At 38.0% G+C, this 15957-nt stretch overlaps 1 non-coding gene across 1 annotated transcript; it reads right to left on the bottom strand.

Annotated features, from left to right (window-relative positions):
* Positions 1-13322: 13322 nt before the first annotated feature.
* On the bottom strand, positions 13323-13430 carry LOC121337488. Its single transcript, XR_005952909.1, has one exon. It is a non-coding gene; the product is annotated as a U6 spliceosomal RNA (small nuclear RNA).
* Between the last annotated feature and the right edge of the window lie 2527 nt (positions 13431-15957).

Genomic DNA, 15957 nt, shown 5'->3' with positions numbered 1-15957 from the left:
AAAGCTGCCCTTTACTCAAAGCTGTGTTTTTTTCTATCTGTGGTTTTGAGCAAAGTAAGCAGAGCTCTCTGCCAGTATTTCAGGCTACCCATCACACTGAGACATCTTGTCAGAATTCAGCCATCTCTGTGGAGTTGGCAGGTACTTCACTGAATTTCACAGAAGGAAGTACATTTTTTTTTTAAAAGCCAAACCATAGATCACATCCCTGCTAGTGAGGTGGGACAAAAAATTCCTAGGTACTCTGTTTCTTTTTGCAAAGAGGAAAGGATTGTACATGGAACCCCCTGCCAGGTCTCCTACTTACAGCTCTGTGCATAAGTCAGGAGTAGTACAATATCTGCTGCTAATCCAGAAGCAATATGCTGCAGTCATTAAGGTTGTTACTTACTACTGTGCTGATGAATGCACAAAAAAGAACAGAAAGGAAATTTGGCAGAGCAGATGGTGGATAATGATAGTGACAGTGAACAAAAATACTGTTAAGTATTGTGTCTGTTGAGGACCCCATTCCCCAATGTAAATATAAAGTAAACATGACATAGGTATTAGGTAATTTTACAATCTACTGTTTTTGGCAGTTAGTTTGGCACTGGTCATTGTGTCTATTTTGGGGATCAGCTGTATGGTCCCAGATTGCTATTTTTCCTCTGCCTTTCTTTCTCTTAAATTTCCTACAGTATATTATCACTTCATTTTAGTTTCACTTATTTCCTCTGACAGTAGAGCAGGCCAGGCAGAGTCACTTCCTCCCTAAAACTCAATCTGTGTGAACACTGCAAAAATGTTCCAAATGAAATGCTTTATTAAAACACATACATATTCAGCCGTTCACCTTCTCAAACATCTTTTTCCTCTGGGTGCTGCATACACTAAGGATGCTTACTCTCCTCCAAGGTGGAAGATCTTTCTGTCTTAAGAGGTACCCCACCTGGCATACATGACACTTTAAAGTGCAATTTGGGATTCAAAAAGAGCTGAATTCAGGCCTTTTTTGTTCATTTCCAGGAACTTACTTTTTTTTTTTTTTTTTTTTTTTTTCTCTCCGTGACTGCAGCCTGTTTTGCTACACATGTTTTTCTGACAGATACCAGTGAAGGTTTTGAATTAGATTAGGTCACATGGATAAATGAAAATAACTTGGTATAAAAGGTTATCTGCTCTCCTTGGTTTTCACACATTTTACTCTCCTGGTCTCCTTTTTAGTGCAAACTTTCTAAAGCCTTTTAAAGATAAAGGAAAGATCCCAGGAACAAGGCTTACTGAAGGTTTATGCACTCACCGTTCAGGTAATGTCTGCTTGCAAAAGTTTTTTTTTCAACAAATTTTACACATTCTTAATTACAGGCTTTTAGGGATCAAATTAACTAGGTCTATTAATGAATCCCAGATCTAAGTTATAATGCATTCATATGTGGGGGTAGTATCTGGGATTAATGAAGTGATTCTGTAATAAAAAAATCAGCAATTAATATTTTATTTGGAGGCTGAGGGCTGAGGCAAGATTTTGGAAAAGCCAAGTAGTTCTGCTGCTAGCTTCATTATTTAAATTAGAGGTGTCTGCACATAAAACTTAATGATTCTCTCACAAAAGGTAAAAGGATGTGTCAGCTTTTCTCTGAATTTGCATAGATAAGTATATTTATATATGTCTCTGTGTGCTCTTCAACAGAAAACCCAAAGCATTTAAGTCATATCAGCTGATTGTGCTTTTTTTTTTTTTTTAAAGAATTGGGGTAATTTAAAAGAAATTTAAAGAGAACAGAGTAGCGTCCTTGTTGCTTCTCAGCCGATGAGCAAGCTGCATACATCAATGCCTGAATTATTTTCAGGTGATTTAGTTTACTCCTAGACTCAGATTGCAGAGGTGAAAGAGGTGTAGCAGTGGAGGCCTTTATGCAGCAGAAATGATCCATGGCCTCGTGGGGCACATTAGGCCATCTCAGTTCACAGGCCTGGTTTGGACACCTTGCTGAGCTATTTGACAGCAGCCCACGCTAGGCAGAGCAGCCATTTCCTCTGCCTTACTCTGATGGATGGGCTGACATACAGCTTTCTCTGTGAAGGCTGATGGGAGGGCAACAACAGATTGGCAAATAATTTCTTGTGAGTCTTCTACGATCATCGCACCCACCCAGGTCTGGACAGAAAAATGCCAGCTTCTTTGGCTTCCTGTAATATTTTTGGTGGCAAGGATGTAGACTTAGATAGTTTGGCAAACCAAACTCCCTCTTCTTGGAAATGGAGTGGAAAGGAGCATTTTGTCACTACATAGCAAGCTTCTTAATGCCTGCAAATTTTTCCTAGCATGATATTTTGTTTTAAATGCTTTCTTTTGAGAGACATCATATAAGCAATATTCTCTATTATATTTATGCACTAGAATTATTTCTTTTTAAGAAAGGATAACTCTGAGAAATTTTAAACAGTAGTTATTTCTTACAGATATTGTTCCTTGAAACTAGAAATGTGCTGTTGTATGGTGAAATGAAAAATGTTGTTTCAGGTTTGGACTTGATCCATATGCCAAGAATACATATTAGTTTTATTTAGGTTGCTTAAACCTTTATTTCAGTGTTTCGTGACTGAATGTTTAACTATGCATTTTTCATAGTTTTCTCATTTTTCCCCTGAAATTCCCTCAGCTGCTTAGACAGGGGATGCAGGAAATGAATAAATATCACAAAACTGATTGCCTATAAAACACCACTGGATTACTGATTCACACGTACAATAATTGTTCTTTCAAAATAGCACATAAAAGCAGTAATCCTTTAGAATGCTCCATCCCCAATCTGCAGGTGATGAAAGATGCATGCTTACCAGTTGCGACCCTACAGAATTCCTAAGAGTGCATCTGAATTTAGACCATGAATAGACATCTGGACTTTGGTTTTCATTTCCACATCCATACAGCTTTTGTGCAGCACAGATCACTTTGCAAAGGTGGGTAAATATTGCTGGTTAAGTCACGGATGAATCATTAGTTTTACTCAGAGACTGGAGTTAGTTTTGATAAGCACAAAATTTCAAGGACAACTGTAAGCAATGTTTTTCCAAAGTCAAAAAATCACATCTGACAACACCAGATTTTAAAGCTGTATTTCCAGCTATACCAGAAAGAACTTCTCTAATAATTTCCAGACTATCAAATCATTCAATTTACTCAGTCTCCTTGTTTCAGTGATTCTTTTTGACGTGTCCTTGTAGTTAGAAGAGGAGCAACTTAAAAGACAAGGGACAGAAACGGAACCAGAAAAATTTAAAGCCCATAGAGCAAAAAGGAAATGGACAGCATTGTTGATAAGAAGGAAAACAATTCTTTCTCAGTTCCTTCCTCCTTCTGAGGAAGGCAGCCTTCACTTCTGAAGGGCCAGCCAGTTATCTCTGCCAGTGCACTCAGTGAGAATTTCAGCTGTTAATGAACAGGTGACATTACAAACCCTGTAAGTTTTTTACTCTGAACTTTGCTGACTCTCTCTACTTCATTTCTGATACTAGGATTTCTTCACCTACCCACACTGTTCTCTCTTTGGCCAGAACATAATGGTTTCCTCAGACTGCCGAGCAAGGTGGCCAGGGCAGCTGTTCATGCCTGCCTCCTGCAATTTCTGTCACTGAGGGACCTCACTGCCACACCACTCCTCAGTTATTACTTCTCCAGCCAGTTTTATTTTGTGACTGGATTTTTTTCTTTCTCAACAGCCAGCGTGATTTTTCCCAATCTCATACTCTGTGTTCAGCCTTCTCCAGACAGAAGCTGGAAAATAACAACAAAAATTATCTAAAAAAAGAAGTTGCATCTCCAAAACAGGTGACAATTTGTCATTCACACATAATATCACTGAATTACTTTTTATTTCTAATTAGAACACTATAATTTCTTGTAAGCATCATAACAGAGAAAATTTTGAAAAATTGAATAATTCAGCATAAAGTAAATTAACATTTTTCAATTTGTGAAAACAGTCTCCTTTTTGTTGTTTTGGTTTGGTAGTGTTTTTTTGTTTTAATTTTTGCTTGGGGTAGGAGGCTTGGTGTATATACAAACTTTTCACCATTAAGAGTGCTTTTTAAGGAAATAACACAAATTTTTAAATGATAACTGCATTTGCTAAATTCTACAATTTCTTTGTATTTGTAAGAATGTAAAAAAATGACAGAAGTAAAATTTCAGGTACAGTATAGAAATGAGACTGAACAGCTGAGTGAGAACAGAAAATACTGAAATTTTAGAATGATCCATTTAAGCCATGACATATAGGACAAAAAATTCTAAACATGGCAAGGTCTATTGACATGAATTTCAAGGAAGATAAAGGTAAGATTTTCCAATTTATAATTGTTTCCATTCTATTTCCTTTTAAAATCACAGGCTGAAACTGACAAAAAGTCATATGCAGAAGCCTGGCTATAATGCAGCATCATGTCAGCAAGTTATACTAATGCGATATAAGATTTGACCTAAATATCAGTCATAATCCTGCTTTCTGACAGATTCAATAAATCAAGAATGTCCTTGACCCACCTACAAAATTCGAGTATGCAGAGGAGGTGCATGGACACTGCAGGACAGTGATGAGGTGTTATTAATGAGCTCTGGGAAAAATAAAACTAGAGAGATGTGTGGTGTAACTTGAGGGAAAGTGTCAGATGGTTTGGGCAAGAGGCAGGCTGGACTAAGGAGCTGGTGAGGAAAGGAAGACTTTGACATGGGAGTGACTACTGAAGTGAGTTGATATAGGTCTTCCTTCCTTCCTTCCTTCCTTCCTTCCTTCCTTCCTTCCTTCCTTCCTTCCTTCCTTCCTTCCTTCCTTCCTCCTTCCTAGTTGCATAAGAAATAATTACATTGTTTCATTTTCTGGAAATTCTGGGCAAATCTCACGTCCTTCTTCCTGCAAATTTACATTTATAGGGTTCTAACCTGTGACATTTCCATACACACCCCATGATCTTCAGACAATGATCTTTTGTTATCTCTGCTTTTCTGTTGTTTATGCTTTAATTCATAATTCTTGAACATGTATAATGAGAAATTTGAAAGTATAGCAAAACCTCATGCAGTGGCCAGGCTTTTCTAGAAATAAATCTAATACAACCATAGACCGTGAGAGTTTTCACTGTACTGGCAACTTATATAATTCTTCAATCATCTAGTCCACTCAGGTCCTTTCACTTTTTCAGCTGATAAACTCTTACCCTGGAGCAGAACTTTCTGTTATGAGCTGCTATCCTGTCACTCCTCAAGAATATACAGATCTTTTATATGATATCCTGGTTATCCTCTACTGATGAAAGTACCAAGTTGAGAGGTATAAGCAGATTTGTATTTTGCTTTCTTGCTTCCTGAGTGAAAAGCAGACATTAGACTATTAATCACCATCTGTTTCAATACTGAGTCTTCAGGAACTCTACCAGTAATTCATCTCCAGTTCCTCTACCAATATTTGCCTGACAATTTCATACTTCAAGTCACAGATTCTTCACTCCTTTCTTTGATTTTAAATTGCTAGCTTCATAGTTGGCACCATTTCCTGAAGTCTTGATGTATGAAATCCAGTGCACTTCCTTTGTCTAGAAACTCTGTCTAGGATGATCCACATTTGATTAAATCCTTGTTGTTTTACACCCTATTAAACTGTCTTTAAATACTTTTTCCTTCAAAATATGTCCTAAAGCAATCTACACTGATACAGGCTTACAGAAGCCTGATTACCTTCTCCTCTTTTAACTGTAGGCACAGTATTTGGTGTTTGATTTGAAAGGTGTGCTCTCATAAATCCTGCAAGGGAGACCCTCTCATCCCCCTGACTTGAGTGCATTAAGACTCATGACTTCTGTTTCCACTGCAGTTGAGATAACAAGGGTGTGTAAATGAAAGCTGCCATGAAACATTCTGTTTTTCCTCCCAAATCAACATAATTGTCCTTTTTGAAACCTGAGGCAAAGTTGTTTCATTTTTGGCCACACCTAGATTATCTTTAATCTCTGCTTTACGTTGACTACAAAGCTGCCCAACTTCTTTCCTTGTGCATTTTAGTGTCAATTTATATGGCTCAAGAAGGAAATAGCATATATTCAATATCTTCTTCCAGGCCAAACACAGAAACTATTTTGACAGCCTAAAGTTTCATCTTTAATTTGTAAATTACTGGAGAGTTCTTTGAAATTTTTCTCTATTTTAAAGTAAAATGTTCTGAAAGTTTCAATACTTTTGACTTTGAAATTTCAGGTTTCTTGCATGGCTAGATCCCTTGGGATTCTAGTTTTAATGGGCTTTATTAAATATTTCCATTAGTTTATCAAAGATTGTCCATTCAATTTGTAAATGTTTAGTTAAAGATCTGATTTTTTTAATCACTATCTTAAATTGAATCAGCTTCTATTTGCTTGATTTAGGTTCCTTTTCTGTTTTCATAACCATAACCCATATAAGTCTAATAAAATGTATTTCATCTAGACTCTGGTTCTACATTATTTTCTCATTTTGAAAGATTTATTTTGCTATCCTTCCACAAAATGGTCCTTACCCAAACAAGTTATTGCATTACTACACTCCTTTCTTTAGCCTCCACACTATAAGTTAGAGCTCCAACCTTCTTTTTTCTTTTTGCTTGTCTTAAAGACTATGTCTCCTTCAATATCTATGTTCCATTTGGAACTGCTGTTATTTGATATTTTTATCTCTATAACACTTGGTTTCATTTCTAATGGGTGGAACTCAAAATCATCCCTCTCTGAGGAGCACAAAATAATGTAGGAGCATTTGTTAGTCTCATAACATGCCAATGAAATGACTAATTGCAATGGTGGAAGTCAAAAGTGCATTGCATGTTGAGAAGGTTTGATGTAGAAACACCAAAATTCCATGGACAAGTCCACTCTTGCTCTAGATGGATTCTTTTACTACACTTATCACCATAATATCTCAACATCTTTAATGGTGTGGTCAGCAATATGGCTGACATCTAACATTTGCGCTTTGTTTTCTCTTGCTATCTTTCCTCTCAGTGCTAAAGCACTTTGGTTTTAATTTTTGGCTTTTTCATTTTTCTGTTCTTTCTATTCGTTGTACTGAATGGGGCATAAAGAATATAATCTGCCACCTTCTCAAAGGAGAAAAGGTTTCAGTAACTGTGTGAGGCCAGTTCCAGGGTCCTTTTGGCTTTAGACCATTGTCTTAGAGCACTGTCTTTCAAGAAAGTTTTCCTACTTTGATTCTGACTCTAATAAAACTAATGCAGCACAGAAACTTATCTGCTGTGAAGGATGTTATCCTAACTCTGACTGGCATGTAAAAACCAGAGATGAATTTCTTGATGTGTCTCTTCTGCAGCACTCCTAGGACCTTGTCAGCCTGCAGAATAAAACAAAGTCTGATGATCTGAAGCTGTGTTTTTCCAATAAGCATTGACATTACCCTGAAGTTCCTCATATTCACTTTTTGTGAAAATTGCCCCTAACTTTACACCATGTTACAAAAGCAGATTAAGCTCTCAGCCATTTCAATGCAGTGATGACAGGAAGGAAGGATATCAATGATGACATCAGTGTCCTTCACACTGAATGCCTGTAGCACCTTTAGCAAAACAACTTTCTGAGTTAGCCAGTGGCCCATGTGGCTCTGTCACATTCTGTCATTTGGGGGCTGATTAGGTGTAGATCAAATCCATTTGGGTTTGTTGTCATAAGGTAGGCAGAAAGGAAGAGAGGATGCAGGACAGAGATTACAGTAGATAGTCTGAGACATTTAGGTGTTATCATTCAATATTGGTTTCTTTCATCTGGCATCTGAGGCTTTACAACTGTACACAGAACTCGCCTTACCCAACGGCCACAGGCAGCAGCTGCCAGCTTTGCCAAGAGAATCCAGAGATTTCTGGTGATGCTTCTGGTAAAGGGACCACCAGAGTGATAGGTGGCTTTTTTCAGAGGCATGATGAAGGCTTTTGAGTACCTCAAATCTTATACTGACTCTCTAAGGGTCAGAGAACTGTTTGAAATACAATGGACTACCATTGTATGAATAAGCAGATTGATGTACAACTGTAGAATGTCCCTTTGCCATTCCATGGGGCCATAAAATCACCAGTGTCTTGGTGTTTAGTGTGGTCCATGCCATTGTGAAAGCATTGCAGCAGCTGTAAGCACTGTCACCATTATTACCCTGTTTACTTCTCTACCATGGACCTTCTCTTTGATCCAAATTTACAGGACAGAATTTTGAGGATTTTTATCTTCCTGCTTCTCTCGTGATTTCTGATTTTCTTAGTGTAGTGAAATAAATGAGCTAATTCTCTATTTTTTCTCACTAATTTATAAGAAATATGATGCGCCCAAACAGCTTTTGTTTGCTTGTTCACGCTTTGCATGTAAGCAGAGCACCATGAAGAACCCTTGGTGATTAGAGAGAGGAGTTGAAGAGCTCCAAGGAGGAGCAAAATAATAGAGAAAAACCTTTAAGTGCAGGAGGAAGCATCTCATAATAACCTTCCTGTAGATAAAAAAAGTCAGAGGCTGAGACGTGTTAATTTGAAAAGGCAGATGGAATCCTTGTGTACATTTGAAAAGTGACAACTCCAAGTGTGCTTTCAAGGTGAAATTTCAAAAAACACTTGCCTGAGTTAGGGGCACAAACCTAACTGGATTCTGAGTACTTTAAAAAAATCTCATGCCAGAATCACTAGAGAATAAAAATATGCTGTAGACTTGAAGAGTAATATCTAAAACATAGCCATTTTCATGCCCATAGTCCACATCTGCAAGTAATTATGGGTGCAAATGTGGATATGTCAACATCTACGTACATTAATGTACCTGTTAATCTAATAGTTAAATGTATATTTGTTATCAAATAACATACTCTGCAAACTGTTCTCAGTTATTTGTCATGTAAAAAGGGAAGCCATATTAACATTAACCCTCAGAATTCTAATGTTGATCTTTTTATCTTGCACAAATGGAAATCACACTAATATCAAAGATAAATATACATATTTGAGGGAGATATTAATACCTTGCCTCATTTTTATTTAATTGAGAACTGTGTTTTCCACCCATGTTGTTCATCAGTTCTCTTTTGTGTAGCAATAAACAAGTGAGTTACATGAACTTGCTTGAGCAGAATTGTCAGTAATTAGTTTTTAAATACTTTCCAGTTCAGGAGGCTGGGCACTGATCTTCCTGATTATTTAAAATTGCCCTTTAAATACTCCTTTACACATTGAAGTGAAATTTAGATTTAAAAACATAATTGCAAACCCCTTTTCACAAAACTTTACCCAAAGAAAATGTCAGATTTGTATATCTATGGCTCACTCAAAGAAGAAGGAATTATTTTTTTTCTCTTTCTTTCAAAGACATATACTGATTAGTTAACTATCCTGAGATCTGACATTTTCCTGAGTAGATTGTCATCACAATTATTGATTTATACTAAGAAAAAGTACAGTTCCACTGAACTGACTTTCCAATAAGATTATTTTGCTGTGTTGGACCAAAACCATTCTAATGATGAGGTACTTGCTTTCACCTAGCTTTGTATCTTTTAAGGTAGCGTTATTCATTTCAGATGTCTGGTATGCACATGAAGTTTTTTTTCCAGGAAAACTTCAACCAACTTTGGGACTATGATCAACAGGTTATATTGTTATGCTGATTATTCAAGTGTAAACTACCATCTACTTTGTTAAGTTTTGGCATATTCAAAGTCTGTCTGAAGGACCTTCAGGTTGAGAAAAGCTTAGCCTCAGTGCTGAAGAGGTGCTTAAGGATATCCTTCTGAAAATCTTATCAAACTAGTTGTAAACATCTGAAAAGTCACCTTTAGCTTGTGCCAAGAAGTTTGTCACAGCCTGAAAGTAATCTGTTTTTAATAACCCTTCTCTACTCCTAGAGAGCTCCTTAAAGATCTTGTAACCTGCAGCCAAGAGGACTTCTCTGGAAGGTTTCCCCTGTTGAAATCTGCTGTGGCTCCTGGGAATCACACATCATGAAAACAAACTATACTGCCTGCCTTTTGCCATCTTAAGGAGTTCAGTATTGTCCATTTATACTTTGGCAATTCTGGCTTTTGCTTTATTTATATAGACACACATAACCCTCCAAGGCACTACATTTGAAGGTAGCACATTAAAAGAACATTAGCTGCATTCCTGCCTCCACCAGCCCTTTGTGTAAGCAATGATGCAGGCTCTAATTACGTGTATGCATTCAATATTTTTTTCCCCCACCAGTGCTCTTACCTCACTCATAAAAAGGCCTGAGCCTAGGACTCAGTCAGGATGGTATATTGAATGGAGCTGTGTTGTAAACAAAGTTTTATAGACCTCTTCCCCTATCGTTGCAGAAGTTCAAGGTGTGTGATCAAAACAAAAACACTGTGGGATTAAAAAGAAAACAATGGTTGCTTAAGTAAAACCAAGACAGGTTCTACTGCAGTCTGACACTGTGGGTATGTTTACTGTGGGTAAGTGTATGCTGTAGAGATAACTGAGCAGTTCAGGCACCAGGAACAATTCTGCAGCAACACAAGGGAATTCATTCTTCAAAGTTAAGCTCAGAGCTACCTGAAACTTCTACAGATGGACTGGTTCTTGCAGCTGGGTTGGCTTGGGTTGACAAGAGTTTGCAATGTAGAAAATACACAGAGCTTTTTTGTGTTGCTTGGTTGCATACATCGTATTTTGCAAGGATGGTCAGTCAGCAGTTTTGCATTTCTTACTGCCTAACTCACAGGATACTCCTGGGATACTCCTTTTGTGTGTGGGCTCAACATACATAGCTGAAGCAGAACTGATGGGAGCCATACATTGAACTGAGCTGTTACAAATGATAAATGATCAGCCAGTAAAATAAATGCATTACTTAATTAAACTAAGAATCTTTAATTATTATTTCTTATACAAAAACAAGGTTTCAATGTGTCTTTCAATAAACGTCTCTCAATGCTATCATCAGACTTCAAAGACGAAGAGCAAAAATAATATGCTACTTCACACATGTGGAATAATATTTAATGAGTACCATTAAAAATAAATAAAATAACTGAATATAGTAAGATATTCAAATATGTGAGAAAGAAAAACTGGTACCCTGAACCCAAGATTATGTAAAAAATCCATTGTTACCTACTTATAATAGAATCACAGAATGGTTTGTGTTGGAAGGGACTTTAGGGATCATTTAGTTCCAATCCTCCAACCATGGGCAGGGACTCATTTCACTAGGCTGAGCCCCATCCTGGGGCTTGAACACATCCAGGGATGGCACAATCATAGTGTCTCTGGCTACCCTGTTCCAGTGTCTCACCACCCCTGCAGAGATTTCTTCCTTATGTCCAATCTAAACCTATAGTACTCCAGATGGGGTCTCATGAGAGCAGAGTAGAAGAATAAGAATGGTTGAGACGAAGTTTCTCTGCTGTGTTCTCTGAGTCTGCAGGAAGGCTACACAGCCAGCTGCCATTTAAATTCTTCCTAAATAATTGCAACTTTTTAATATTGGGATGGTTTGGAGTTACTTTTGTTGAGTTGCTTTTTTTTTTTATGTGGATACTCTTAAAATACAATAAACACTGTCTGCGTGATGGAGTGAAAAGTAGCTGCACTCTGAATCCTATTTCATTCTCAGAGATGATTTTTATTCAGATCCTTTCTTATTTATTTTTCCCAGCCTGCAGTCAGCTGAGGATTTTTGCCGAACTGCTCAGAAACCTTGCTGCCTTGCATACTGAAATCATGAAGTACTGTACATCTCTCCCTAGAAAGGAAAAGTAAACACCAGTGTTCTAACTGAGGTCATACTTTCTCTATGTCTAGACATCTTTGGGAATCTCTCCCTTTTATAATGCTGCTGTGCCTTCCATGTACTCAGCTGTGAGGAAAGTACTTTGCTCTTAGTTGCATAAAATATGCCGAATTTCCAGACAACTTTCAGTACAGCATCTTAGACTGTTAGGGCTGGTGTGTGTGATCTTTTATGAAATCAGATTTTTTCCTCTGAGGAACTTTGCTCAGTAAACCAGTGGCAAATTTGGAATGAAAATATGACTGATGTGGTTCCTTAATGCCCAGCTTTTTAAGCAAATGCTGTTGAATCCAGTCCCCAGTAAACAAGCTAAACTTCTTGTTCCACTAGAAATATATTTTACTAAGAATCTTTGTAGATCACTTTTTATGCAAAAAATAATGTCACAAGTCATGGTTTTGAGCAGAATAAAGCAAACATTTATTAAATTAAATCATATGCTGAATCAGTGTTTGCCCTTATAGTTCCACTTTTTAAATATTAATATTCTTTTCTAACTCTTTGTACATAAATAATCTTTTAAGAGAGTAACAATGAAATATAGACAATCCACATCAAATGAGTGCAAACTTTTGATCTGATTATCAAAGGTTCGTTGGATTTTCACTAATTTTAATTAGTATTGGGTTCTAACCAACAAATTCAAGACTCACATGGATTTTTTAAATCCATGCATTATGCCCCCTTGCACAAAGGGTTTTGGCTTAATTTGGCCCATTATAAAGGTACTTGTTGTTAGTAAAATTATGTAAAATTCAGATTTTGAAAACTAAAGTGCTGAGGATTTGCTTTAGCGTGAAGCAATTACCTAATTGGCATATGCACTAAATGAAACTCCAGTAAAGGCTTTTTGGGTGGGTTTTTTCAATATTAGCTGTTGGAGAAATACTTTAATGTTTAAAAATATACTAACCTGGAATTCTTCCTGATATATAGAGTCATAAACTAAAGATCATAAGATCATAGAATCATTAAGGTTGGAAAAGACCTCCAAGATCATCAAGTCCCACCTTTCACCAGTCACCACCTTGATTATTACACCACAGCACTGTGCCACATCAAGCCTTTCCTTGAACACTTCCAGGGATGGTGCCATCACCATCTCCCTGGGCAAACCCTGTCAGTGAAGATGTTCTTCATGATGTCCAGCCTGAACCTTCCCTGGTGCAGCTTGAGGCCATGTCCTCTTGTCCTGTCAGTGACTGCCTGGGAGAAAAGATCAACTCCCACCTGGCTGCATCCTCCTTTCAGGGAATTGTAGAGAGAGACAAGGTCTCCTCTGAGCCTCCTTTTCTCCAGGCTAAACACCCTCAGCTCCCTCAGCTGCTCCAGACTTGTGCTCCAGGTGCTTCACCAGCTCTGTTGCCTTTCCTGGTCTTGTTCCAACATATCAACGTTCTTCTTGTAGTGAGTGGCCCAAAACTGGACCCAGAACTCAAGGTGTGGCCTCACCACTACCCTGTACAGAGGGACAAACACTTTCCTAGTTCTGCTGGGAATACTGTTGGCTCAAAAAAATTCTGTCACTCTTTGTGAATCTGCATGTCATCCTTGCCAAGGAGGCATACTAATCTTCTCTGTATTGTTCCAATTTTTGTGTATGTACGACCGAAGTGAAATACTCAATACTATCATTACTTTCAATATTGTGGAGAGCTTAAGCACAGAGATACTGGCCATTGTAAATACCTATTAAAAAAGGACATGTTGCATGCACATTTGCAACATGTTCCTCTATCATTTTAGTGATTCCAGTCCTTTTTCTCTGGGAAACACCAAATACCATTTGAACAGGCAAAGAAACACAAAGTTAACCAGCCTGAGATTACCAGACCTACAAGGTCATTTGAGTGTGCTAAGAGATTAGAAATCAGCTCTATTTTTTTCCTGGTAGACCTTTAACCAAGGAGGAAAGCCCACCCAGGCAGTAAGGGGTGAGTTGTGGATTCTGAAGCCAGAAACGACCACTAGCACCGTTTAATCTCTAGCCACAGGACCTATATTATTTTCTTCCCCTAGGGGGTCCTTAGAGAGGGGAAAGTTGATGGCCCAGTGGTGGCTTCCAGCTCTCTAGTCTGTTCCAGCTGCTACTGGGTGAGGAGCTGAGTGTGGTTATGGGAAGGGTGCTGGATGTGAGTAGCCACGGTCAGACACTTGCAGGATGGGAAATGGGCTTGAGGTTATGAAAAGGAGTGGGCAAACACCAGGAGCCACATTTCAGGAGTGCCTACCTCCCCATCTCACTGCCCCCCTAACTTCCTCTCTCCACAGCTGTTCTAGCCCCTCAAATCTCCCTATAAAATATCCCATAGGATAAAAATCCCTGTAGGATATCCTATAGGATACAAATAATCTCCTCAGCTCTATTCCTCTTCACTCACGTCTCCAGAGTTTACTCTGGCACCATTTTGGATCCCTGTTAAAACTTTGCCTAATGTCAAAGATTTGGTTTCTCCTCTGCATCCATTTTAGATGAGTTTTTCACTGTTCCAAAGACACACAGATTCTTTTCCCTGGGGGCATGTGCTGGCAGCTCCACTCTGCAACACACTTTTGCTCCCCATTCATAGCACTTCAGTGTGTTCAAACTTCTGCTGAATTCAGGCCACCTATCCAGGATATCCAGCTCATTCTGACAGCTGACTCCTGATTGCTTTTCATAGCATCAACATTTTGTCCCCTTCACACTGTGCCCAGAATTCAGAGTATTTTCAAATAAAGGTTAAAATGGCTTAGGACCAAAAGCCTTGCAGTGTCTTATTAGTAATGGCCCAGATAATTAATGCCTTTCCATTAATGCATACATTTTGAGTGCTATCAGTCAAGTGGCTTTTAAATCATTTAATCTGTGCTCTATTAATTACATATAATGCAGGATTTTAAAACACAATGTCATGTGTAGTATGTCAAATGCCTCAGTGAAATTTGATTAGACTGTAGCAAAACAGCTACCTTTGTCAACCAGACCTATAATCTTATAAAAGAAAAATCTAAATAAGATAATTTGACAAGAACTACTTTCTCTGAAACTACGTTGAACAATTTAGCTTTATTTTTAGCTCATAATTCCCTGTTGATAGAGTTCTAACTTTGTCCAGCTTTCTAATTTTTTTTTCCTAAGATTAGAATCAGAATAACTGATATATCATTTCATGGGCCATTTTCTTTAAATACTATTGTTGCTTTGGCAAGTCAGCAATTCCTTGGACTATCCTTTCTTTTCCAAGACTTGGTAAAGAAGATTAACTCTAGTGATCCCGAGACCTTCTTGACTAATTTTTTTAAACTTTTCAGGTAAGAACAAGGTTTGAAATATTCAATTTTAGCAGAATATATGAACTACTCAGATCCACTAATTGTTAGGTTTAATTCCCTGTAATCTTTAGTTTTATTTTTTAAGAAATATACTGGCCAATATTGTCTTTCATTTATTTCTGAAAGGATGAAATGTAGGTATCAAGACCACAGTGGGACCTCAAGGCAGAGTGGCTAAAACTGAGCTCTTGTTCTGCCTAAGGGTGGGGGTGCTGGTTCATCTCACACCAGGCCCATGAGGTAGCTGTGTACCTTATCTTTGGTAAGCATACCAGGAGAGTCTGCAGGGAGTGGTTTATTGATAAGAATGATGAATTTACATGTATGCTGGTTCTTTATCAGCCCCCTAGAAATGTTTTGCTGTCTACCTTTTCCTCATCATTACATCCTGTCATGGCACTCAGCAAAACACACTGTACCAAGAAACTTCTCCTTTCCTTTCTAACAGTGCTGTAACTTCACGCAGTTTGAGAAGACTTCAGGCCTAACAAGAACTGTGGATCTTCCCACAGCAGGGTTTGTCTGTAGGGTGATGCACCTGGAAAAAGCACTGCCTGTGGTAAGCATCAAAGTACCCTGAATAACTGTCTGCCCTAGACAATCCCACAGCTTTTCTTCTATCTTGTGGTTTACCAAGCATGACAACAGATGTGGGTGACTTGTTGCTTTGTAGTTAGTTTGTTTGTTTGTGTGTGTGTGTTTTCGTCTCAGATTTTCACATTCTTGAAAGATGTTTTTGTTCTCCTGGTCTTTGAAAATCTGCAACCTAGAGGTTGAAAACCTAGAGGCAAACAGAGAAGCTGAGATTTCATTGGCTGTAAAATCTAACTGTTA

The sequence above is a fragment of the Onychostruthus taczanowskii genome, unplaced genomic scaffold (assembly GCF_017590055.1).
Source record: "Onychostruthus taczanowskii isolate IOZ18803 unplaced genomic scaffold, ASM1759005v1 scaffold27, whole genome shotgun sequence".
NCBI classification, from domain to species: domain Eukaryota; kingdom Metazoa; phylum Chordata; class Aves; order Passeriformes; family Passeridae; genus Onychostruthus; species Onychostruthus taczanowskii.
This window is presented reverse-complemented; position numbering and strand designations above follow the sequence as displayed.